Genomic DNA, 24,710 nt, shown 5'->3' with positions numbered 1-24,710 from the left:
GAGCATCACTTTTTTATGATTCACAGGCACAGGCCTCTCAATCACATCTATGTGGTGACGCAAAGCCACACTGCGTTGCTTTGCATTGCCTCATACATATGGAGTAAGACAAGGCAGCGAAAAGTGTAGCATTGCTTAACTCTGCGTCAAGGAGGCGTTTCATGGGCACGGCAGTGGGTGTTCCCATGCAACACCCATGGAATTTGACGCTGCCCCAGATTTACAAAATCACGTACACCGGGGGCAATGCCAAAATGCCTCCCCAGAGCACGCGTAATGTGGAGAAATTTTTAATTTCTCCTCGTTTTTTCCTCTTCCCATGTACACATTGGACGAGGAAAATGCCTCACAGGATTGTTTTTGTGCAGGAAGGTGCCCCTTCATAAAAACAATCCTGCCAACAATGCAGATGCCCTTGCACCATGGTACAGGGTGTCTGCCTGTGTTGGCACTAGGCACCACATTTGGTGCTGGCTAAAAGGACTTGAATTTGTATCTGTTACACAGTGCATTCCTGCCCTTTCAGATTGGTTTAGGGCAGCACAGCAAAAGGACGTGTGGGGCTGCCCTACACCAATGTTTTGTAAATGAGACCCTCAGATCACATGTAACAGAGTGCAGAAAAGGGTCCTTGCAGTGGCCTGGTGAAATGTCAGTTCCTAGTGGCACAGGCATATACAAGAACAAAGCAGTAAGTCCCTCAGACTTGTCATGCCGAGGTGTAAATGCTGGGCTAGCACCAGGACATATGATGAAAATAGCACACCCTATAAGTGCACCAATCGATCAGGCAGTCTGTAATGCACACTTCTCATTTGTGTCACCTGGTCAGCATGACCATGCATTTTGCTACTAACTGTTAAAAATTCAATGTAGGTCACTGGGGTAGATGCAGCATTTTGTTTCAGGGTCAATTGCAGAACACTTCTTTCTCCAAAACTCACTATGGGCCCACTTGTGGCACAGCGGTGTCGGACCTGCATCCGCCTCATTACGAGGCAGCTTTTAGGACTGGCAATTGCAGTGCCAGCTGCACCAGGAAACCACTGTTCCCTGGCGGTGGCGCAGCTCAGAGGACCTATAAAATATGCAAGGCTGGACGGCCAATGTCCACCAAGCATATTATGAGTTTCCCCTCCGTGAGCCTTTTCATGGCATTGTGCCTTTTTATGGCGGGCTCACTGCCATGAAAAGGCTGGCGGAAGGGAAACAAAGGGGGCCCTACAGGGCCCTCATGCTCCTGCCACCATGGAGATGTATTCAGGGGGCACTACATGTGCTGTCCTGTCTGCTTGCACCACCAGCTCCAGCACGGATTGTACTTCAAAGTCCATGGCATGCTGGAACATTTTTGACGTTCCCATTGCGGCACTGCCATGGGAGCTGCAAAAGGACCAACCACCTGCACAAGTTCAACTCATCATCAGGCGGGTGATCTTTGCGTGGCTTTGGCTCTGCCATGCTGTTAGAGAGCCAGTACAGGAGCGCCAAAGTCGTAATCGGTCCTGAAATTGGTTAGGCTTTGGAGTGAACTGCATTGTTGGAAGATTGTCCACTCACCAAAAAACTCACACAAACGACTGATTTTCAGATCATAGTGCATCTCAAGAAAAGCAATTACACACACATGATGCCCCATTGCCATCAGTGAATGGTGTAAGTTTAAAACATTGATCATGGATATTACATGATAAACAACTAAATGGACTATTTTTGAACAAACCTCTTTTTTTCAATAACAGCATGGAATATAAAATATTATTTAATCAGGGAAGAGAAAATCCCAACAAGTCAACTACTGTTAAAGGATAAGAAAACTACAATATTCTTGCATGTAACAGCTATGGGAAAATAAAATAATAGGAATATATTTCACATCCCCTACACAGGCAGCAAAACCAAGGGATTTCTTATAGGTGACAGGTTTTAATATGATTATATTCAATACAGGCTTGTGTACGTTTGTTAGGAAACTAAAAAGTGAAAACATGATGGCCCACATCGAGAGTTAAGAATAAAAACATAACTTTTCTTGACATTTTAATGAACCTAACCGCACAATCGCACATATTAAATTCAAAGTTATTTATGGAATTAGTGTTATCACAAAAAGCAATCTTTTTGGCTTCAAATGAAGCAAAGGATTTTGCATGTGTTTTTTGTAAACTACATGTGGTTTCCAATAAACGGTGAATCATCTACACTATTATATGGTTAATAAAGAAAAAATCCTATACTTAAAAAAGTTAAGGGCGATCAAATATGTAGCGGGCAACTGACTAAGAAAATCTAATAGCGATTTTTCTGACTGAACCTTGGTTAATGCTAAACTTAGCCACACCATCCTAGATTAACATGGTGTTTTAAAAGGGATTACCATTGGAAGTGGGACACACAACCAACGACTGCTGAAAAAGTAAAAAAAATACCAAGAAGATGTCAAAGGACATGTTCAATAATTAAAGGAACAAAACAACTTTATGGGCTTTATATGATTATTTTTAACACATTTTTACTCACAGTTATAAGAGTCATTTGATGCGATGGAGTTATGTTCGGTTAAACCTGGGACTGTAAGACCATATTCCTACAAGTGTTTTGACATGAATGCTAATATTGCTTACATGTATGGTTTATCATTGTTTCTCTTGATTCATATGAGTTAAAAACAATATTTTTTTATTTAGGGGTTTTCCTGAAGGAGGAGTGGGCTGGCACAGAAATGCATTGAGAAATTTGCTGAGATTTTCTAATTTATTAAATTTATTTGTGATAATAATTGAACTAATTATTTCAACATTGTCAACATATATCTGTTATTAATGCTGTAGGGGCAGTAGATTGCACCCTTAAATAATGACAAAAGAACATGTGATTCAGTTCTATTCTCTGATAGGATTTGGGTTTAATTTTAGACATAGGTGTGAAAATGAGAATTTGATTGCATGATGAAAAACACATTCCAGGCTGTGTTATATGCACAGTCTGTTTAGATGGTTCTGTTGCACCACAGCAATGACAACACAAGCGGAGGAGGTGGCTGATGGAAATGTTGATTGCAATATTAGTACTGTGATGTCAGTGAGATATATACAAAAAGTGCTTGAGACAAGGCCTGGAGGTGTCTATGGATTGCAGGTGACATATAACATCTGGTTAGCAAAACACATGTTGGTACAGTGAAACAATACAGGTGAAAAGAACACATGACTGTGAAGACTTAACATGTGTCTTTACCTAGGTCGTGTAGCTGATGCACACCAGCTTGGCTCAGGGACGTGGTTCGGCTACATTTACCCTTCCAGGTTGTACTTTTGCCACACCCAAGATGTTTGACAGTGCACTGGTGGGCCAAGATGCTTGCAATAGTTTGGGAAAAATACATATCACAATTGTTGAACAACATGTGTGGTAAACTGCAAGTATTAAACTACTTTTCTGTCAGTATGTTTGTTGAGGTGTGTGAATGGTATGTCACCATGTTTTTCTGAAGGGCATGAATGCTTTGAGGGTACAGTGACACATGCTGGAGCAGATGTATTTTGGGTCATACTTTTATTACGTTTCCTTAGTTGCCCGAAAGACTGTGACTTCTGGAACAGACAGTGCACATAATGTAATGTGGCCCCTGGGGCAGAGGCAATTTCCATGTCCTCAGGTAAGCATTACTGCTGCCACCTGTATCCTTGTACACCTATCTTTCATAAATCTCTTTTGTCCTTCCTGATTCTTGATGTCCCCCATGGTTTATAATTCCACCAAAATGACATTCATGCTGTGTATGTTCTTCTTCCACATGGCATGATTATCTTTCGCACTGAGGGTGTGTTGCGACATACGGATGATTTTACCAGGCTAGTCAACCACATGGGTCATGGACGTGGCCAAGTATAAGATAATATTCTACAAGATAGGGGTTATTGCTAACCCATTACTTTGCCCCAATTGATTTGGCCTCATCCACCAAAAGGAAAAAAGGGGCCTGGTATGAGGAATCATGATCCACCTGCAGCCTCATTCTCTGCCCATCCGCTTTTTGGAGATGCCATGAAAGTTTTCAAGTTCGATATGGTCATAGTATCATAACAACTAAACCATTAATTTAGTAGAACATGGGGTGCAAAGGAACAATGACCGAAGATCAAAGGGCCCCAGCACACTTAAATTTCCCTACTAATGATCACTGGTCTATGTCGGCACAGTGCCCTCCTCCTTTTCAATCAACGAGCAACCTCCTAGGCACCAGCTTTTTCCTCTGCTGCTACAGATAGGCCTGGCAGGAGTGAGAATATTCTTGTTTGCTATTGACATCCAGAAGACTGTCACTGTATTTTAGTTTTAGCAGGCATGCCAAAGCTGTCCAGAAATATTTCAGATGTGAAGGACATCTAACATGGGCTTCAATTGGAATTCCATAAAGCATATTATCAAGCCCATTATCGCAGTTTTAGCGGCAGTTTTCTGCCGCTAAAGCGGCGATAATTTTATCGCCTGGCTTGATAATATGCCCCATTATTCGATTTAAAAACTTAAATCATAAAAGCATGATACAGAAAATAATTTTAAAAAACATGTTTTACAAATCCATTGTCAAGTTTAAAAAAAAACACATTCATTGGTTTTATGAAATTCATCAAATCAAGGTTATATTCACATAATAAAAACCATACATACGTAAGAATAATAACATCCATGTCGTGAGTAAAAACTTGGGGGTTTACATATTTTTTCGAGTTCTAATCACACCCTTAAATTATTTTGCTAAACATTCAAAAAAGATTTCTTCGTCTAAAAGTTGTAATTTAAGAAAAGCAGGCCGACATTGTCTAAGACTCAACCTCTTCAGTATTGGCAGGATCCAGTACTACTAGTCATTCTTGTCTCTGTAATACAAATCGTGTGCACCTATAATGCATCCTGTGTCCAATCCCCAATCAGTATCAGTTTTCAGTAAACCACATGTCATCTCACTGGAAGAGCTGGAGAGGAAATAGGACTCAGGGCAAAGGTAACAGCGGGTGGGCAGTGGCACTCAGAGCAAAACTACTTAATTGTCTTCGCTTCACAGTCTATCTATGTCTTTGGGAATCATCAGGGAAGAGCAATTATAAAAGTTTTATATTTAATAACACAAAAATGCAATAGCAGAAGTCACATTACACTTTTTCAAAATGTAGCACATTTTCCAGGAAGAGTGCGAAGGAGGATTCAAGTGCAATTTTAAAATGAAATGAAACTGTCCGGTAAATTACAGGTTGCAAAGCAGCTAATAGCACCATTGAGACTTAAATACGGTAACCTAGATAACAGCCACACCTTTCATTAGGCAACCCTGAATTGCTCTTGGAAACTGAACTACTGCCTGATTGTAATCCTGGGAGTTGACAGCCTCTCCCACTTTTTCTTCGTGTTAGTGGAGGGGTTCTGAAACTTTTGCAAGCCTGAAACAGATATATACTGATTTAAAAGAATTGGTGTTTGCATAAAATGTCGACTCAAAAAAATGGGAAGTGGGTTTCTGTCTCGGGTCCAGTTGCTTTATAGACTACCCACAGCGAGAGTGCAATTGGGAGCAAAGGCAGGTACGCAACACCCATTGGACTCAAAGGGCTTCAGCCCCCCCCCCTCATGTGTGGCAGCCCGGGATGAGACAGCTTCCCGGGCCCACACACAGCCGCACCCAAGCACTTCACAGGTCTTTAAAAGACCATTTGCATGTTAATGAGGCCTCGCTGTTGTTTCAGCCCTTCTAAGAGCCCCTGCAGCTTCGCTCTGCCGATTGCTTAAAGATTCACCCCCCCCCCCCGAAATTATTTCTTATCCCCCCCCGAAATTTGGCTCTAGTTGCGCCTCTGAGCAGAGGTGTCCGAGGCTTTTAGTGTAGGACGGGGTACTTGGCAGGGCTGCAGATTGTCACCGTTCTTATTCACAATGGCAATGGAGCCACTGGCAATATACCTTAGGGGCCAAGTGCAAAATTGGAGCATACCAGTGGGAGATAATAATCCTCTGTCAATGTAGGCAGATGACACGTGGATACATGTGAGGGATCCTGAATGCTCAGTACCACTTCTCATACAGTTACTGGAGCATTTTGGTGGAGTATTGGGACTCTGCATCAACCAAATCAAGAGGGTGCTCTACCCCCTGGCTGCTCTGGTAAATTGTGATGAGGCAGATCTCCCAGGAGTGGGAATGCCATGGGCAACACATAGCTTTAGGTATCTTGGTCTCCATATTACCCATGACTGCCATCTACAATATGACCGAAATAGGCAGGATGCTAGACGGCTGCACAAGCTGAGTCCGATTAAGGACCACACTGCCCCTGTCGGTGGTGGGCAGAGTGGCTTTGAGTAAAATGGTCCTCCTACCCCGTTGCCTCCATACGATGCAGAACTTATTTTGTGCCCTACTATTGGCGATGTTTCATCAGATAGACAAGTTATCAGTTGATCTGATATGGGAGGGCAAAAGGTGAAGGGTTTGGCTAGAAATGCTGAAGCTGGATCTCAATGACAGCAGGCTGGGTTATCCTGATTTACAATTGTATTACCTAGCAGGGCTCTTGCAGTATGCGTGATGCTGACCCCAACTGGTAAAAGAGTTTGAGGTCGGGGACTACTGGAGCTGTGCGACTCCCTCATTTGTTGATGTGTGGCAGGGGACTACCGCCAGGAACCCCATTTTGTGTTGCTACGGTGCCACAGGCATGGGAATTGACCATTAGAAAAGTTGTAAATGAGGCCCCATATGCCTCACTTCTCCCACTTTGGTGGTTGCGCCCCTTTCTACATGTCCGTTGGATAGATGAGGGCTGTTGGACTTTGGAAGATTCGTATTAGAATGGTAATTTTATGACCATGGAGGAAGTGGAAATGCACTGTGGAGTTGCTAAGCAACAGTTCTTGTAATATGAAAGTATATCACGTACTGTCTGTGAAATATGGCTCACTTACCCAGAGGAACCAGAGCAGTCCCAGATACTCTGAGTAATTGTGGGCCCTGGCTCCTTTAAGGGCATTATTTCCAGACTAAATGTAGCCGTGAAATCTGATAGAAGGACAAACGTTTCTCTGAAGCGGACAGCCTGGGATGCATAGGGTGACAAGGGTAGCTGTGGAAATTTCAATCTGTCACTGTTTGCTGGGACTGCTGCCCCTTCCTAAGAAGGGGACAAAAATGCAATATAAGTTTGCCCAACTGGCCCTGCTGCTGGCACAATGCTAAATAGCTATACGCTGGGCCAGCCCTGTACCCCCGGCTAACTAAATGGGGGACAGATTTGTTGGAGTGGGCGGTGGCAGAGTTTTGTAGGCTCCGGACAGTGCCCACAGATAAGCACATGGAAAGGGAACCTTGAAATATGGTTGAGCATGCTGGACGCACTTGGGGAATGCAGTGGGGAGCGAGGAGATGGAGAGGACCTGGATGGCGGGAATGGGGAGGGAGACACTGCTTCAGGTTTGGAATATGATTTGGGGGATTTGGTGAATATGATCAAATGCACACAAATCACCAACCAGTGAACAATCATTGAACCTGAATCCGTCTGATAATTTAGCCACTGAGTAGACGCTATGTTGGTCTTACGCTTAATGTTGAGACCCCCCTTCGTTGACCACACGTGATTCCGTAAATTGGTGACACGTATGATTAAGAAATCTATCCTCTACACCTTCCATTCTTTGTTGTGTGTCCCTCCTGCACAACCTTGACACATACCACATATTGATAAATAAGAATGTCTGTACTTAAATGTTTTGAGCTGCACTGTTATCTGTATTTTTCTTGACAGAAAACTGAATAGACACATTTTCAAAGAAAAAAAGAATATACACTATACCATTGTAAAATTGAATGACTGCATTTCCACTCCAATGTAGTTGTTGTAGGTGCGCTGTTGAGTACCATGTATTGCTTGATGGAAAAATCAAATAAAAATATTTAAAAAATATAAGACAACATTTTGGACATGAAATAAACAATTATATGTTTAAAATTGTTTTGATGTTGCATCAATAATAAGCACACAAAGCATCCAATGTAATCTGTCAATTTAGCATCAACATTCAGCCTCAGCTAACATTACTGCAACTTTGACATGAACCCCCCCCCCACCGCTCGGTGGGGGGGGGTTTAAGTACAAGCACAGCAGACATTCATGAGAGGGGATCCGAAGTCAATCATTCCATCGACTCAGTCATGTGCAGCAATTTTTTTTTTTTGTGTGTCAAAAACCTTTATTGCAGGTAGAAACTGTTGCACACGGCATCGTGCCTACAACCCTGGACGGGCCGGCAGCATAATAAAATAGCAAGCATAGTAGTATAAGAGTACACAGCAAGTCGCCTACAACCACTTCGGGCTGGCCGCGTCAACTGAAACATTGCATCAAGGGTTGGTTAAGGTGTGGCACAGTAAAAGAGCCATAGGGGACTTAAAATCATCTTGTATCAACATGTGCTCAGTAAGTCAAGAGTCCATGGCCCCAAAGGGAGGCAACTAGCATGTGAGATCAGGAGGTATGGACAGCGCCCCTCAGGGACAGCAAACACCAGGCCATTCATAAAGGCGTCAAATCCCCTCGGAGTCCAGTAAGCTAAGTGTGCATGTATGCCTGTAAAGGCACTGCCAGGGCAGCTGTAGTAGAAAAAGGAAAACAATAATAAAGAAGGAACAATAACTATACAGGCTGTAACATGTCATATGATGATGGGGCGTCGCATATTACGCAGGTGGAGGAAAGGGGAGGGGGCCGATGGCAATGGGGAAATCACCTAGCAAACCCAATATGTCCGAGCTACCATCAAACTGGGGTTCAAGCAGTCTTCAGTCGCTGTGGAAGAGTTGCAGGGCTCTGAGTTTCAGGGGGCTGAAGCTAATGAATTCGATGCGCATGAGATAAGAGAGCAGGGGCTGCCAAATGCGCAGGGATTTCTTTTCAGTATTCGCTATGTTGTGTGAAAGCCGCTCCATAGCCAGTACACGCCACACCCGGGCAAACCACTGAGCTATGGATGGGGCTGAAGTCTGCTTCCATGTGCATGCTATGACTATGAGTTGTCGCACTGTCAAAAGAAGATGACTAATGAGAGCCCACTCCGCCCCAGTCATTGCAGCTAGATTAGGGGGACGAATGCCCAGGATCACCACGTGTTGCAGTGGCGGGATCGGGTAGCCCTCCACACCTTTAATGTGGCCCAGAACTTCCTTCCAGAAGGTGGCAATCACGTGACAGGACCACCAGATATGATACAGAGTGCCTTCTGCCGACCCACATCTCCAGCATAGGTTTTAGACAGAGCGATACATGGAAGCCAGCCAGGAGGGCATATAATACCACTGGAGCATCAGTTTGTTGGTGGTTTCACATGCGGCAAGGCTACGGTAGGTCTTAGGGATATCGTGCCACAGGATACCCCACTGCTTGGGAGTAAGTTCCCCCAGAGTAGCGTCCTGCCATGCAGTCTGATAGAGATGCGGGCGCGGTGGAGTTGAGTGTTGTAGCACCCAGTACGTCTTGGAGATAAGGCCTTTCGAGTTCTCAAAGGCTCTCACCAATTTTTCGAACAGGGTGAGGGGACGTATCGCCACAGCATGCACCTCGGGGACGGAAAGCCAATGGCGCAGTTGCATATACTGATAGTGGGCCGTAGGCGAGACCGCAAAGTCAGATCTGCTTTCGTCGAAAGATCTGAGGACGCCTCCCACGAACAAGGTGCCTATAGTCCGACACTCCCCCTCAGTCCAAGCGTGGAGCACCTGCTTTGGCAAGCCTGGGCAAAACTCAGGGTTGCGTGCGATGGGGGTATGTGGGGACGGGAACATGGTCAGGCCTCTTTTGACTGCTATTTTGTCCCATATATCAAGGACTGTCTTGGTCGGCTCCACAACATATGCACTCTGGGGGCGAGCGTGCTTAGGCAACCAAGCGATGGCCGGCATGCCACCGCCCGGTCTATGGGAAACCAATGCTTCTCACTCTCCCGTGCAACCCACTCGGAGATATATCTCAAATGCGCAGCCCAATAATAGTCCGGAAGGTTTGGGCAAGACAGGCCTCCCCGATCACGCGGGTGCTTCAAAAGTGAATGCGCCACCCGCGGACGCCGTACATTCCACACGAAGGTACGCAAATCAGCCTGTAGGTGCTGAATGTCCACTTGTGGGATCGGGGTCAGGAGCCTCTGAAATGGATAGAGAACCTGCGGTAAGATATTAATCTTGAGGACATTGATGCGTCCTAGCCCTGAAATATGAAGGGGCTTCCATTTCTGTAGGTCAGCCAACACGGAGCAGCGCAAGATCGCCCAGTTAACTCGCGACCAAGTGGAGAGTATGGGAGTAAGCTGGAGCCCCAGATATGTAATGGAGGCCTCCATCCACTGAAAGGGGGCCAACCCTTTCAGGAGGCTAGCCGCTGGGGCTGGGATATTAATATTAAGAGTAAACGACTTGGAGAGGTTGATTTTAAAGCCAGAGACAGCCTCAAACGACTGTAGGGTGTCCACCACGCAATGAAGCGAGAGTTGGGGTTCAGTCAGTGTGAGTGAAAGGTCATCACCAAAGAGGTTAATCTTATGAACTTGGCCTCCAAGAGTCACTCCCTTAATGCCCTCCAGATCCCTCACCCGTGATCCCTCACTCGGTGCAGCAAAATCGGTCTCATGACCCGCCCATTAAGTCAAATGCGAGCGGTAGGGGCCACATATGATGCCATGATCTTCGATATGAACTCCTGCCCCAGACTGATTTTGCACAACACGGTGCGAAGATAGGACCAGTCGACGCAATCAAACGCCTTCTCCGCTTCAAGCGGAAGAAGGCATGTAGGGATGTTCAGATACCGAACTTTCTCAACAAGGTGCGCCACATGACGCATGTTATCCGCACCCCGCCGGTTGTGTTTAAACCCCATCTGGTCCGGATCGATGAGGCCCGGCAGATGAGGTTCAAGACGCGATGCCAATATCTTGGTGAAGATCTTGGCATCCGTACTGAGCAAGGCTATGGGGCGGTAAGCGGAACACAGTGCCGGGTCCTTACCCGCTTTGGGTATAAGGGAGATCTCCGCCATAGCCATAGTGGGGGTGAGGCCCGTGCTGTCCGTGCAGGAGTTAAAGACATTCAGGAGGTGGTCCTGTAGCTGCAGGAGGAAGACACGGTAGAAGTGCCAAGTAGGAGTGTAGGCGCATGGGGGAAAGGTCTGCCTGAGAGTATAGCTGCTTATAGTAGGCCCGAAATGCCTCCGCTTTATCTTTTTCCGCGGTCGCCTATGTGGAAACACACGTCTGAATCTTAGCGATGTGGGCCTTCGCCTGACGCTGCCGCAATTTACCAGCGAGGAGCCGGCCCACCTTGTCACCCCCATCATAGTATTTTTGCTGCAGGGACAGAAGAGCCCGTTCTGCCTTGCCCAGCTGGCCCCGCACCAGCGCAAGTTGCTGTTTAGTGCGACAGGAGGGGGCCTCCTTGTCCGTGCGCTCTAGGATCTTAATCTCAGCAGTGAGTTTAGATTCTGCAAGCTTCGCTTTGCGCCCTCTAGCAATGGCGAGAGATGTAATGGTACCCCGAATTCTTGAACCCATCCCACAAAGTGTGTAGGGAGATCTCAGGGGAGGCGTTAAGCTGAAAATACTCCAAGATACCCTTCTGGATTTCCTCCACATCTACCGGGTCTCGCAGCAGCTGGGGGTGCAAGCGCCAGCGGGGCGGACCAGTCGAGCACGCAGACCGGTCCTCCCAGATGAGCTCTAAGTGTGCATGGTCAGAGATAGAGATGTCAGAGAGCTCCGCAGTGTGTAGGCAAGTGAGGAGCGAAGGCATAACGAAGGCATAGTCAATACGTGAGTAGGACCTGTGCACATGTGACTAAGGTGAGTAATCCCTAACGTCAGGGTGTTTGTACCGCCCGGCGCCCACAAGACCCCAGCTCGCGATATCCCTCTTAAGGTGCGCCAACATTGTCCCCACATTCTGATATGTTCCGTTACTTCGGTCTAAGACCGGGTCCCAAGCTAGATTTAAGTCCCCACACACTACCACATCCCCATCCACGCCCTTAAGCTGGTCAGAGAGTGGGCGCCGGAGATAAACATTTTGGGAAGCATTAGGGGTGTAAACATTAAGGAGTGTCAACTGTTGTCGTCCCCGCATGAGCTGCAGTCGCAGGAAGCGGCCGACCCCATCCTGGGTGACATTTGAGACAGATGTGCAGTATCCGGCCTTGCAAAGAATCCCCCCCCCAAAAGTCTTGGAATCCGTATATGCCCAGTATTTCAAAGGGTATTTTGGGTGCGCCATCCGATGCGCGTCTGACTTCAGCAAGTGGGTCTCCTCTAGGAGCACTACATCGGGGTCGTGGTGGAGAATATATCGCCATAAAGTCTATGCTTATAAGGGGAGTTCAAGCCGCAGACATTCAGTGAAAGCAATTTGGTGCCTCCCCGAGTCAGTGGGTGATCTTGAGGGGCAACCTCATCTGTCATGAAAGGAAATATGGTGCTACTGCGGAAGGTGCCCTCAAGAAAGCAACAGACCACTCCTCCTCCCCATCTGCCCGCCCCCGCTCCCTCCCGAGGTTAGGTATGGACTCACCCACTATGCTGACCCCAAGATATGTCACTCTCCCAGAGGAGGAAGAGGACCAGCATTGCCCGAGGTTCCCCTCCCCAGACACACCCACGTGTACCTCAAAAGGAGAGTTATAAGAAGGGTCTAGCAAAAAGAACAAAACAACCAATAACGTGCCAACGGACCCCAACAAGTCCCGTTCCGAGTGCGGAGACCGGCACAAAGATGCTCAGATCCCGCTAGAGGAGTCACCCTCCATAGGAGCAGGGTTGGAGAGGCGAACCATCCAGGTCACAGGTAGAGGAGTGCAACACCGTCAGGGCAGGACCCGCACTTCCCCAGGGCCCACCAGAGGGCTGTCCAGCAGGGGCGGGCAAGAGGATCATAAATTCGCACCACTCCCAAAGACCAGAGGAGCGTATACGAAACAACGAGATTGCGGGAGGGTGCTGCTGGCACCCAGCATGGATTGTAGATAGGCGCTTCAGAGAGTCACAGTAGTCGGTAGCGGCACAACATTAGAGAGAGCCAGTAGTGGAGCGTGTTGGGGAGAGGCCCCCGCTGAGGCCACGCAGGTGTTCTATGACATCTTTTCTCGCCTCCTGGGATGAGAGGTCAGTGCATTGGTTGTTGGAGCGTCACAGTCCACCAAGGCTTGAGATCATGGTTTGCAGGAGAGGGACCACCAGTCGCCTGGTGTTCATCAGGTATATTAAACAGGGCCTTGGCCTCTGCCAGCGAGTCTAACAAACGACGCTTGCCCTCCCACTGGAATATAAGTGCAACGGGGTGGCCCCACTGATAGCGGACACCCTGTTGTCGAAGTTTGTCCATGACAGGCTTAAAATCATGCTGGTTTCGGAGCGTAGCGGCGGAGAGATCTTGATACAGCTGAATCACGTGCCGCTGAAACTTGATCTCTGCCTTGTTGCGGCCTGCATAATCGCCTCCTTCTTAGTGTAGAAGTGCACCCTGGTGAGGATGTCTGGACCACTATATCTGCAGGGCGCCCCCCGCAAACTCTATGAGTCCGGTACAGGACAGGTGGAGAAGGATCGTCATCCCCGCGTACCGCCTGCAGGAGCTCCGCCATGAACGCCATGATGTCTGCTCCTTCCGCACCAGTTGGCACCCCCTTATGCGGATGTTGTTGCTGTGGCTCCTATTTTCAAGGTCCTCCTGTATGGTCTGAAGTTCAATATGTTGGTCTTCCAGGGTACTAATGCACCGCAGCAGCATCTCATGGTCCTCAGATCGAGCATCCACCGTCTGCTCTAGATCATCGTCTCGATCACCAAACTCCGACACTTCCTTGCAGACATCACGGAGACTAGACCTGAATTGTTCTTTGAGAGAAGAGAGAGCAGTGCGTACTCCTGTAGGAACCAGTTCATATAGCCTTGGGTGACTGGGGCTGAGGCCCCTCCATCCCCCTGAGTCAGTGGTGGGGCTGCGGACTGCATTGGCGCATCGGGCTGAGCGATCTTGCTCCACAGGGTTGTCACCGGCACCTCTTTGTGGGCCTGGGAGCGTAGCATAGCTGAGGCCCAGGGGCGAATATCCACTCAGGCTCATCCAGGGAGGGACCGCCGGGACGCGGCTCAGTTTTCCGATGCATTGCTAGTGATGGCGAAGGTCAGCACACCCCAGGTTGTGATCTCTGGCACCGCGTCCCAGGCAGGCTCCGCAGGCACGAACCAGCTAATGTGCCACTACTCCGTAGGGGAGGGTATCACTCCAATCCAGGCAGCGCCCGCAGGTCACCTGAGGAAGCAACACCACCCAGGGGCATGCACCTTGTCCAGCTCCAGAAACAGGGGGCGTACCACCACTGATGTCTATCGCCCCCTTGACCAAACTCCCAGCAGGGGCACTGGTCGTAGCTTGGGGGCAAGGAGCCCAGTCCGCCGTAGATATGTCACCAAGAGCACCCGCCACTGGGCTTCACTGTGGCAGTGCCAGGCGGTATAGTGGAGAGGCTCAGCCTCAAGCACGATCTGGTGCACAGGTGGTGGGGCAAGGTACAGCGCAGTGGAGCGAATGGGCGCAACCTCAACCCGCCGCTTAGTGCCTCTGAGGGGAGGGCAGCTTGCTTCAGGCCTTTTTATTTGAAAGGTTTTAAATAGCACTAGCTCCAGCCAAGGCTATCAGAGCGCTTTACATCAGCAATGGTAATAAACAAGAAAACAACAATAGCAATAGACAAAACAAATTATACAAATGGTCATACAAAAATAAAAGGAATAGTTAAGATTACATATTGAGCAGAGTGCATACAGATAAACAGAAAACCAATTGAAAGAACCAGAATGTAGTTATAAATAGTAATATTACAGTATGCCAAGGAGGACTTAGTGGACATAGTAGGGAGAGGGAGGGTATGGTGAGGGGAAGGGGGGGTGTAGAGGGTGTCAGGAGGGGGGTGAGAGAGTGTGAGGGGTAGGCGGGGTTGCCTAAAGAAGGGGGGAGAATATTCAGGGATTTAATTTACCCCAAAATTTAGAGAGAAGGTGAATTTTAAGGTTTCTTTTGAAGCTGTCATAGGAGGGGTTGCATCAAAGGTCTTTTGGGGAGGGCGTTCCAGATGGTTGGGGCCTTGCTAGAGAAGGAGCAGGATTTCGAGGCATTTTTTTTGGAAAGGGGGGGTATAAGAAGAAGAGTGTTGGTGCTTCTCAGTGTTCGGGCACAGCCAGCTTTTTTGAGTTTAGTTGTGAGGTACGTTGGAGTGTTCTGATAGAGGGCTTTGTGAGTGATTCATTCAATTTTATAGGAGGATCTGCCTTCGATGGGGAGCCATTTTAGGGTCTTGAGGGCAGGGGAGATGCGGTCAAAATGTTTACAATTAGTTGTTAGTCTAGCTGCGAGGTTGAGGACAGATTTGATGGGGGCAAGGTGGATTTTGGGAGTACCAGAGAGAAGGGCATTTCCGTAGTCGATTTTGGAAAGGACCAGAGATTGGATAGTTAGTTTGAAGTCTTCAGCTGGAATAAAAGGTTTGATTTTTTTGAGTTGTCGGAGTGTGAAAAGTGCACTTTTTGCTGAGCTCTTTACATGGGAGTTGAGTGTGAGTTTATTTTTGATGGTGATGCCGAGTGATTTGACAGACTTGACGAGGGAAAGAGAGCAGTTTAGGGCATTAAGGTCAGCGATCCATGTTTGAATGGGGAGAGGGTTGTTTTTGGGAGAGAAGAGGATGATCTCAGTTTTGTTAGGGTTGAGTTTAAGATGGTTGTTATGGAACCAGGTTTGGATCTTGGTTAGTGCAGTGTTAAGGTGCAGGATATCGGCATGGGATTTTATTTTATAGTACAGTTGGGTGTCGTCAGCGTACAGGTGATAGTTGATTTTTGCTTGTTTAAGTATAAGGGTAAGGGGTTCCAAAAAGAGGTTGAAAAGGGCGGGAGAGAGGATGGATCCTTGAGGGACACCTAGGGAGACAGGAGTTGGTCTAGAGAGGCCGTTTTGAATTTTAATTTGTTGGGTTCTATATTGAAAGTAGGATGTAAACCAGTTCAGGACAGTGTCATTAATGCCGAAGCGATCTTTGAGTGCTTTGAGTAAGGTTGGTAGACTGTGTCAAATGCAGCGGTGAGGTCAAGGAGGATGAGTAGGTAGGTCTCGCCCTTGTCCAGGGCTAAGTGGATATCATCGACTATGTTAAGCAGTGCGGTTTCAGTGCTGCAACCTTTGCGGAAGCCAGATTGAAGGGGGTCTAGAAGGTTGAATGAGTCAATGTGTTTGTCCAGTTGGCGTAGGGCACATTTTTCGAGGGCTTTGGAGCTGAGGGGGAGGTTAGAGATAGGGCGGAGATTGTTCGGGTCATTGGGGTCAGCTTTGGGATTTTTGGGGATGGGAGTGATTTGCCGAGTTGAATGAAGATGGGAACATTCCCTATTGAGAGGGAGGCGTTAATGATGTTGGTCCAGAAGGTCTTGGACGAGTGCGGAAGGGAGAAGGTTTTGAGTTTGGCTTGGATGTTGAAGACTTCCTGTTCAGAAACGGGGTGGAAGTTATGCCATGAGGCATTATTTTTAAGCAGTAGGATAGTGGGGAGGGGTTCAGGAGGGGTGTGCAATGGGAGGAGGAGTGAAGGAGTCAGGGGTGTGTTCAAAGGGAGGGGTGGATAGGGTGTAGTATCTAGGGGGTATTGAGGGGTGGGTGAGGGTTGAGTGTCGAGGAAAGAACGGTCAATTTATGCGATTTTTTCATTGAAAAAGTTGGTGATTTCTTCACATTTGTTAATGGAGGCCACCGGGTTAGGGGGTGTAGGTGAGGTTTGATTTCTAATAATGTTGAACAGTTCTCTAGGTCTGTTTTTGGCACGAGAGAGTTGTGGACGAAATAATGATGCTTTTACCGAAAAGATGTGTTTTTTGTAGGAGGATCTTGCAATTCTGAGGAGGGCATGATGGGATGGGGAAGGGTGTTGTCTCCATGATCTTTCAGCCAGTCTCAGTGAGCGTCTTTCTTTATTAAGGTCCAGGGTGAACCATGATTTATAGGGGACATTTTTTAGCTTTTCGTTTTCAGAGGGGCGAGTTGGTCTAAAACCTCAGAGACAGTTTTGTTAAAGTGCTCAGTGAGTTCATTCGCATTTGAAGAGGGGGGGGGTGAGACTGAGTTGGGATTGGAGTTTATGTTCCAAAGCGCCGGGGGGGATTTGCCTAAGATTTCTTGTCACAGTTGTAGTATTATTGTTTTTTTTAGGGGCGGGTGGGGCTGGAGGGGACATCGTGAACAGAATGAGATGGTGGTCAGACCAATCGATAGGGTTGATGTTGGATAAGGATGTCAGATCAGGGTTGGAGATGATGGCGTCTAGAATAGCCCCTTTGGCGTGGGTGGGGGAGTGGCAAAGTTGCTTGAGGTCGCTAATCTCAAGAAGGCTATTGAGAAGGTTGATTGTTGGGTCATCTGGTTCATTCCAGTGCAGGTTAAGATCTCCTAGGAAGAGATTTCTGGAGTTGGAAAGTAGCGATTTAGTTAGAAGGTCCGATAGTTCTTCGGCAAAGGGAAGGGGTTCACCAGGAGGGTGGTAGATGTTATGAAGTCGTATTGGGGGGGAGCTTTCTATTTTAACTTCGGCTCCTAAGTATTCAAAGGTTGTGTAGTCAGTGTTATAAATTGGGAAGAGTTGTAGTTCTACTTTATTAATGATTGCTAGACCTCCCCCTGTTTTTTCAGGTCTGTCTTTTCTGAGAATAGAGTAGCCAGGGGGGCCAGAAGGTCAAGGATGGGTGTAGAGTGGTCTTTGAGCCAGGTTTCAGTGAGGAAGGCGAAGTCAGCATCCTCGTTAAGAATGGTTTCTGAGATTTCGATTGCATGTTGGACAGCCGAGCGGCAGTTCACGAGCATGCAGGTAAGGGGTTTAGGGTTGGCGTTAGGGGCGGGTAGAAGTTGAATGTTGGTGAGTTAAGGGGGGTCTGTGGGAGCTCGGAGATGCAGGGATTCTGCTGGTTCAGAAGATAACAGGAATATTGGAGAGAGAGGGGGAGGGGTCTTTAGGAGGGGGATTGTTAAGGTAGGCGTTGCAGAGGGTAGAGAGTTCGGGGCGGAGAAGGTATTCAAGGTTCGAAGGGGTCTGTGGGAGCGGGTGAGGAGAGGCGTTGTTACCCAATGTTTGGGATATAGGTATTTTCGAGGGCTAACACATGGGGCAGAGGGCCAAGAGGGGCGGGCTATGGGTTTTGTAGGATTTGAACCGATTGAAATCTTTTCTGAGTAGGGTAAGTTCAGTATTCAGGGTAGAGAGATTGTAGTCCAAGTTACGAAGTGTCTGACTGAGGTTGGAGAGGAGGGAAGTGGAAGCGGCTGGGATGGAGGAGGGGTTAGGGACGGAGTAGCTAGGAAGAGAAGGTTGGCAGCTTGGAGTGGGTGGTTCATCAGGGGGGGGATAATGTGGGTGGTTCCATGTTGAGAGGAGGATTGTGGAAGGCCGGGGGAGGGGAGGGGTGTATGGGCCGGTGTTGAGAGGGAGGGCTGGGCGTGATGTGTGATGGTCTGGTGGGGGTGGGGGGGAGAGGTGGGGGGAGAATATGAGGGGCGAGAGGGGATGTGGTAACGACTTAATGGGTGGAAGTGTAGTTTGTGTAGGAAGGGGTAGGGATATGAGGGGTAATGGTCGTTAAGGGACTGTTTAGAGTGGGAGGAGGGGTACTAGGGAGGTGGTAGGGAGTTGGAGTTGGACGGTTAATAGGGGACATGGGGGTTTGGAGGAGTGTATTGGAGGAGTGGGGGGTTGGTTTCAGAGAGGTGGGTGGAATAGGAGTTAAGGAGAGGGATGAGTCATTACGGGTAGGAGTGTCATGGGGTGTGGAGTTTGTCTCTGGGAGGCGGAGGAGAGTTGGGGGTGGGGGATGGGGCTGGTGAGGGGAGAGGGGATAGGATTGCGACAAGGGATAGTTCAAGTGAGGGTGACAGAGTAGGAGTTGTTGTATGGGGACTGTCATTAGGGAGAGGGTTGGGAGTTGGGGTGGCCGTGGGGGGTCCGGAGGGATTTTGGGACTGAGAGGGTGTTGGGGGAGGAGTAGGTAGTGACAGCTGGTCAGAAAGCGTGCTGAAGAGGATCTCAAAAATTGTGAGGTGCTGCTCTGAGGCTTGAATCAGAATGTTTCCAGTTTTGTAGACGGAAATGGTTATTTCACCAGGGAAAAGAGAGGTAGGAGAAGTGGCAAGTTTGTGACCATGGGGGATTTTAATTGAGCTAGATACTGGGAGGTGTTGTAAAAAGGTGCTCTTCCATTTGGAGGGGCGTTTGGTGTAGAAAATATAGTTAGTTTTAATGGGGGACATGGGGCTGTGATAATTGTCTTCAATAAGGGTTTCAGGATATTGGATTAGGAATTTATGTTTAAAGTTTTTTTGGGCATTTTTTGAAAGGTTGGGAGGGTATGGAATGGTCCAAGAGTTGGGACCATGTTTGGTGAGTTTGGGGTGCTTGTCAGTTAGGGCATGAGAGGGGCGTGGTGTGTGGGTGGAATTGAGGAGGAACATGGTAGTGAGGTTTGACTGGGGAGAGTAGGGGCGGGCAAAGTGAGGGGGGAGAAGTTTAGAAGAAGGAGGAATGGGTAAGAGTGCAGAGGGGGAGGGTGTGGGAAGGAGGGAGGGGATACGTTTTGGGAGTCACAAGAGCAAATCCAGGGGGGAATGATGAATATTGGACAAGGTAGCGGTGGGTGGGGGGAAGTTAAGATTTGGAAGGTTGTCAGAAGAGAGCGGAGAGAAGCAGAGGTTGGTGCCCGAGCAGGTGTTCGGTGCTGATAAGATAGGGGGGTAGTGGGTTGGGGTAAGGGTTGAGAGGAGGTATGCAGGAGGGTTAGAGTGAGGTAAAAATCAGAGTTCGAGTAAGCAGTGGTGTTTCTCAGTGGGTGAAGACTGGGTAAGACTTTGTTAAGCAGAGAGGAGTATTGAATGGATAGGGAGGTGTGTGGCAATACAGGTAGTGAGAAACAACAACAATAATGATAAACATAGGTATGAGACAGGCAGTTTATGGCACATACATAGACCGATGAAGGCGAATGATTAGGAGAGTATAAGTGAGATTGGTGGAAGACACGAAAGGATCAGAGTGTCATATAATTTAGTCGGTCCTAAGACCCTTACAGGTGGGTTATGGTGTATAAGTCTATGGATCAGATTAGACAGTAAGGTGAATTGAATGACAGTGAGTGTAATGAGAGAGACAATAGTTTATAGGATATAGGATCGATACATTCAGTTTAAGGTAAATGCGGATATTGATATAAGAAGTGATGAGGAGGTAAGAGGAAAAAGAGCATATATAGGGGAAGAAGAGAAAAATTAGAGTAAAAGGCCTCAGTTTCCGATCCACATACACCGCTACGCCAGCGCAGGTAGGGAGAGACGGAATCCCGGTATGCCGGGGGGGGGGGCCAACAGTCCTGAAATGCAGTTGTGTGAGAGGAGTCCGCTTGTAACCCCCACAGCGTTCCAATCAAGGGCCAACCAAAAGGTAGGGTGTCGAGGAGGCTCCAGGTGTAGCCCCCCACTCCAGGGTCAATGCAGACAGCCTCCAGGGAGTCAGAAAGAAGCGCAGGAGGGCCTCAGAGTGCCCTGCGTTGCTAGGCTCACCTGCTTAACTGCCGCACACTGCTGCCTTGGTGGAGCACGGTGGCCACAGCCTCTCAGAGGCCTCTGGTGAAATCCACAAAATGGCGGCGGCCGCAGCCAAGATGCCTCGGAGCCCCCAATGCAGCCAAGTCTTACCAGCCGCTTACCAGCACTGTTCTGCAGGCTCTGCTTCTGCCCTTAACAGCGGACCAAGCAAGGGGCACCGATGGGGTGAGCCCAGCATGGGAGCTCGCCTAAAAGCAGCCAAGTCTGGATCTCCGTGGGGCCCTCCTGCCGCAGTAGCACCACAGCGTCAGGAGATCGGGGGGAGCGCAGTGGAGTTTCAGTGCACCCTGCTCCACCGGCGTTCACCTGCCCAACTGCTGCACCCCTCCGTTGGAATGGAGCACCGGGGCCCCAGTCCCTCACCGGCCGCTGGCGTGATCCACAAGATGGCGGCCACAGCAGTCCTCCGTAAAGGGCACCAAAAGGCAAATACCACCACCAACCGCTAGCCGAGGTGTCGTAGGAGGGGTCCGAGAGCTCCCAATGCAGTCGTGTCCCATCAGCCACTCATCAGCACCACTCTCCGGGCACCTCAGGGACCATCAAAATGGCGGCCGCCACTCATCGCCGCCCGCCGGAGCATACGTCACCCTCCGCTCCAGCAATAGAAAGGCGACTGGGGCACAAGACGTCAGCAGGCAAAGACCATTCTGGTCCTGAGACCAGAGCAAGCCCCTCTGTCCGCCACAGCCGCTCCACGAGGGTTTGAAAGCAGGTTAGTGGGCCCCAGGGAGATGGAGCTCCTCAGAGAAGCATCTCACTCCATCGAGCCCGTGGCCACACCCCCATGTGCAGCAATTTTAAGTACCTAGGGCAGGTCAGTTCTGTGAATTCCTGGGAGAGCAGAGCAATGAATGGATGCCAGGACTGGCTGAATGTATCACCCTGTTGTTTGAGTGTCAGCGAGAGCCTCTCCATTCCCAGTAGGTGACAAACGCAGTGCAACTAATTTTACGTGATGGTGCCTTCTTGGTTCCTCAAAAAGTTAGAATCGATTGATGTGCTGCCCCTAATGACCGTGGTTTATTTTTCCCCTATTTGGATTGAAGGGGATATGTTGATGGGTTAGGAAGGCCCAGAACTACCTATGAAGGGAACATGGGAAGCTGAGTATCAAAGTTTGTATTTATATCTGAGAGGGTTTCCTCCAAGACTCAAATTGGGGCACTCCCACAAAATATGAACCAGGGTCCCCCGGTTGCAACAGCCCCTCCAGCCTCCATTCCTCCCACTCAGTGTTCCCTTCCTGCAGCTGTGCCGGGGTTAGGTACAATATGTGGTGATCTTCGTCGCTGTTTCTACGTTAGATGCAATAGGGGCTGTATACCTCTCTTGGTGATAAATATCTCGCCATTCCTACTGAGATAGTTGCCGTCCCAGGTCATGTTCCCACTGGAGGGGAGGAGGGACTTCGAATCCAGCATTCCCTGCCCAAGGAGCCCATACAGGCCAGAGGTGATGCGCCTATCCAAGTCCCTCAGGAGGAGTCCCTTCTCAAATGTGGTTAGATGACGCTGCACTGCCTCCCTCCCTAATGACTGCATCAGCCTGTGTCGCATCTGGGTGTATCGAAATCGGTTTCCTTCTGTTATTGTGAATTCAGTCTTCAATACCTAGAATGGTATGGGCCCCTCTTCATCAAAGAAATTACCAATTGATCTGCCCCCAGACTTCCACCATGCACTAAGCAAGATGCTATCCATCCCCTGGGTGAAATCCCTGTACTACACCACCGGGCCGAGTGGGGACAGGAACGACAAGAGACCTTCACGCATCGCCACCATGTCCCAAACCTTCTGGCTGGCTACAGTGACCGCTGATAAATAGAGGTTCACCGGTAGGTGGGCTCAAGCAAAAAAGGGTCTACCCACAGAGCTGTCCACGATAGATCCCTGTCCATGAATAGCCACCCCTATTTGGACTCGGGCTTGGACCATTCAACTAGGTACCTAAGCTGCACAGCTTGAAAGTAACATGAGATGCATGCGATACCCATACTGCCCTCCTCAGGTGGCCAGCAGCTCCATTCATGCCTCATCAGAGATCATCGACCCACCCTCACGAAATCTTGAAAAGTCTTCTTCAGGGTCTTTAACATCCCCTCCAAAGTGGAATATATACAGGATCCTGGGAAGGACGGTCATCTTCAGGGCCGCGATCAGACCCATCCACAAGATTTGACATAATTGCCAGTGTGCTAGGTCGGACCTCACCCACCCTCTGGATTAATTTGCGATAGTTGAGAGCTACCACCTACTGGTTAGATAAGGCCTGCTGGATGCCCAGTTATGTGAAGCCCATTGAATCAAATAGGCTTGAGCTAAATAATCCCTATTGTAGGGCCCACAGTGAGACTCAGAGCCTGCCACTTGGGCAAATTGATTGAGAAACCTCACCTCCTCCCAAAAACCCAGTAAAGCCTCACTCGGAATTTCCAGGGCACCAATGATGTAATCCACTTATCCTGTGACCAGATTGCCTATCCGTGATCCCACGGTCATCCCGAACCCTTTGTACCAATGGCTCAAAGCCCAACACAAACAGCAATGGGGAGAACGAGCACCCTTGCCACATGCCCCTTCTAATGGGGAAGCCATCCAAGTTCTGTAATATACCTGAATGGTCGCTCTCGGTGACACATAGCCATTGAGGACCCAGGAGCAAAACTAATCCCCAAGTGTCGCAACACCTTGGCTAAGTAATACCAATGGACACGATCCAATGCTTTTTCAGAGTCGATGGAAAGAAGTATAGGTCTTGTGTTGGAAGCGAGCGGCCTTGTCTATCAGATGTAGAATTCTCTTGGTGTTATCCGAACATTGTCTATTAGTGATGAATCCCGCCTGATAGGGCTTGACTAGTCCTGGCATTAGAGGTGCCAGATGGGCCGCTAGGACTCCGGTGAAAAATTTCATGTCGACATTTAGAAGTGAAATGGGACGATATGACCCGCATTGATGCCTGTCCTTGCCCGGTTGCACCAGAACCACCACCGAAGCCTCTATCATTGAGGGAGGGAGCGCCTCTGAATTTACGATGGAATTAAAGACCCTGGTGAGGAGAGGAGCTATAGAGATTCAAAACAATTTATAAAAAGAAGCCAGATGCCTTGTGTGGCTTCAGCCTGGAGATCGGTAAGATAACCTCTTCGATCTGGATCAGTTTCTCAAGATTGCGTGCCACTTTCATCTCTTCAAGATACTTCATGACATCCCATCTGGGGAGATCCTGTGCTGAGTAAAGCTCTCTATAAAAGGATCCAAACCTAGCCATGACCACTTCGCTCTCCTCGTTTAGGGTACCATTTTGATGACAACAATGCTTCAACCTCATTGGCCTGGTGGAACCCTCTAAGTTTGATTGCCAGCTTCCTGCCACATTTATTTCCTCCCAAAAAAAGGAGAGTTTAAGACATAAAATCGGATTTTTCAGTGTTGTCTATATCAAACCCAGCCAGTTGTTTTCTAGCCTCTTCCAGCTGCCACCATACCTGGGAGCCCCCATTCGGTGGTTTATGCGCTCGAGTTACCAAATCTGTTGTTGTAGTTGTGTGCATTTGTCCCGCCTTACTTTGTTGTCAATTGCGGTAACAGCAATACATTTCCCCTCTAAACCGCTTTCATGGTGTCTCAAATCATGGCTTTAGGCATGTCAGTTGAGTCATTAACCGCTAGGTATTCCCTTATCCCTCCCTCAATCTGCTTGGTCACCCCTGGTCTGCGAAGTGGAGTTTCGCAAGGCCACCAGGTACAGGATATCTGTCTCTACAATGGGAGGGGTAAGGTCCAACTGGACTGTGGATTTGTCCAACCGAGAGCGAGGTTCTATTTCCACTGAACGCACAGGCTGCATGTACCTCGTGGGAGCCCAGAAAGTAAACTAACCTGGGTAGTATTTATGTGCGTGGGAGTAGAATGTATAGTCCAGTGGATGTGATGCCCTCCATAGGTCTCCCAAGCCCATCTCCTGAAACAAAGGGCCCTTCCTGGATTGAT

The sequence above is a fragment of the Triturus cristatus genome, chromosome 6 (genome assembly GCF_964204655.1).
Source record: "Triturus cristatus chromosome 6, aTriCri1.1, whole genome shotgun sequence".
Classification (NCBI taxonomy): domain Eukaryota; kingdom Metazoa; phylum Chordata; class Amphibia; order Caudata; family Salamandridae; genus Triturus; species Triturus cristatus.
The sequence above is the reverse complement of the archived record's forward strand: the minus strand, read 5'-3'. Positions refer to the sequence as shown.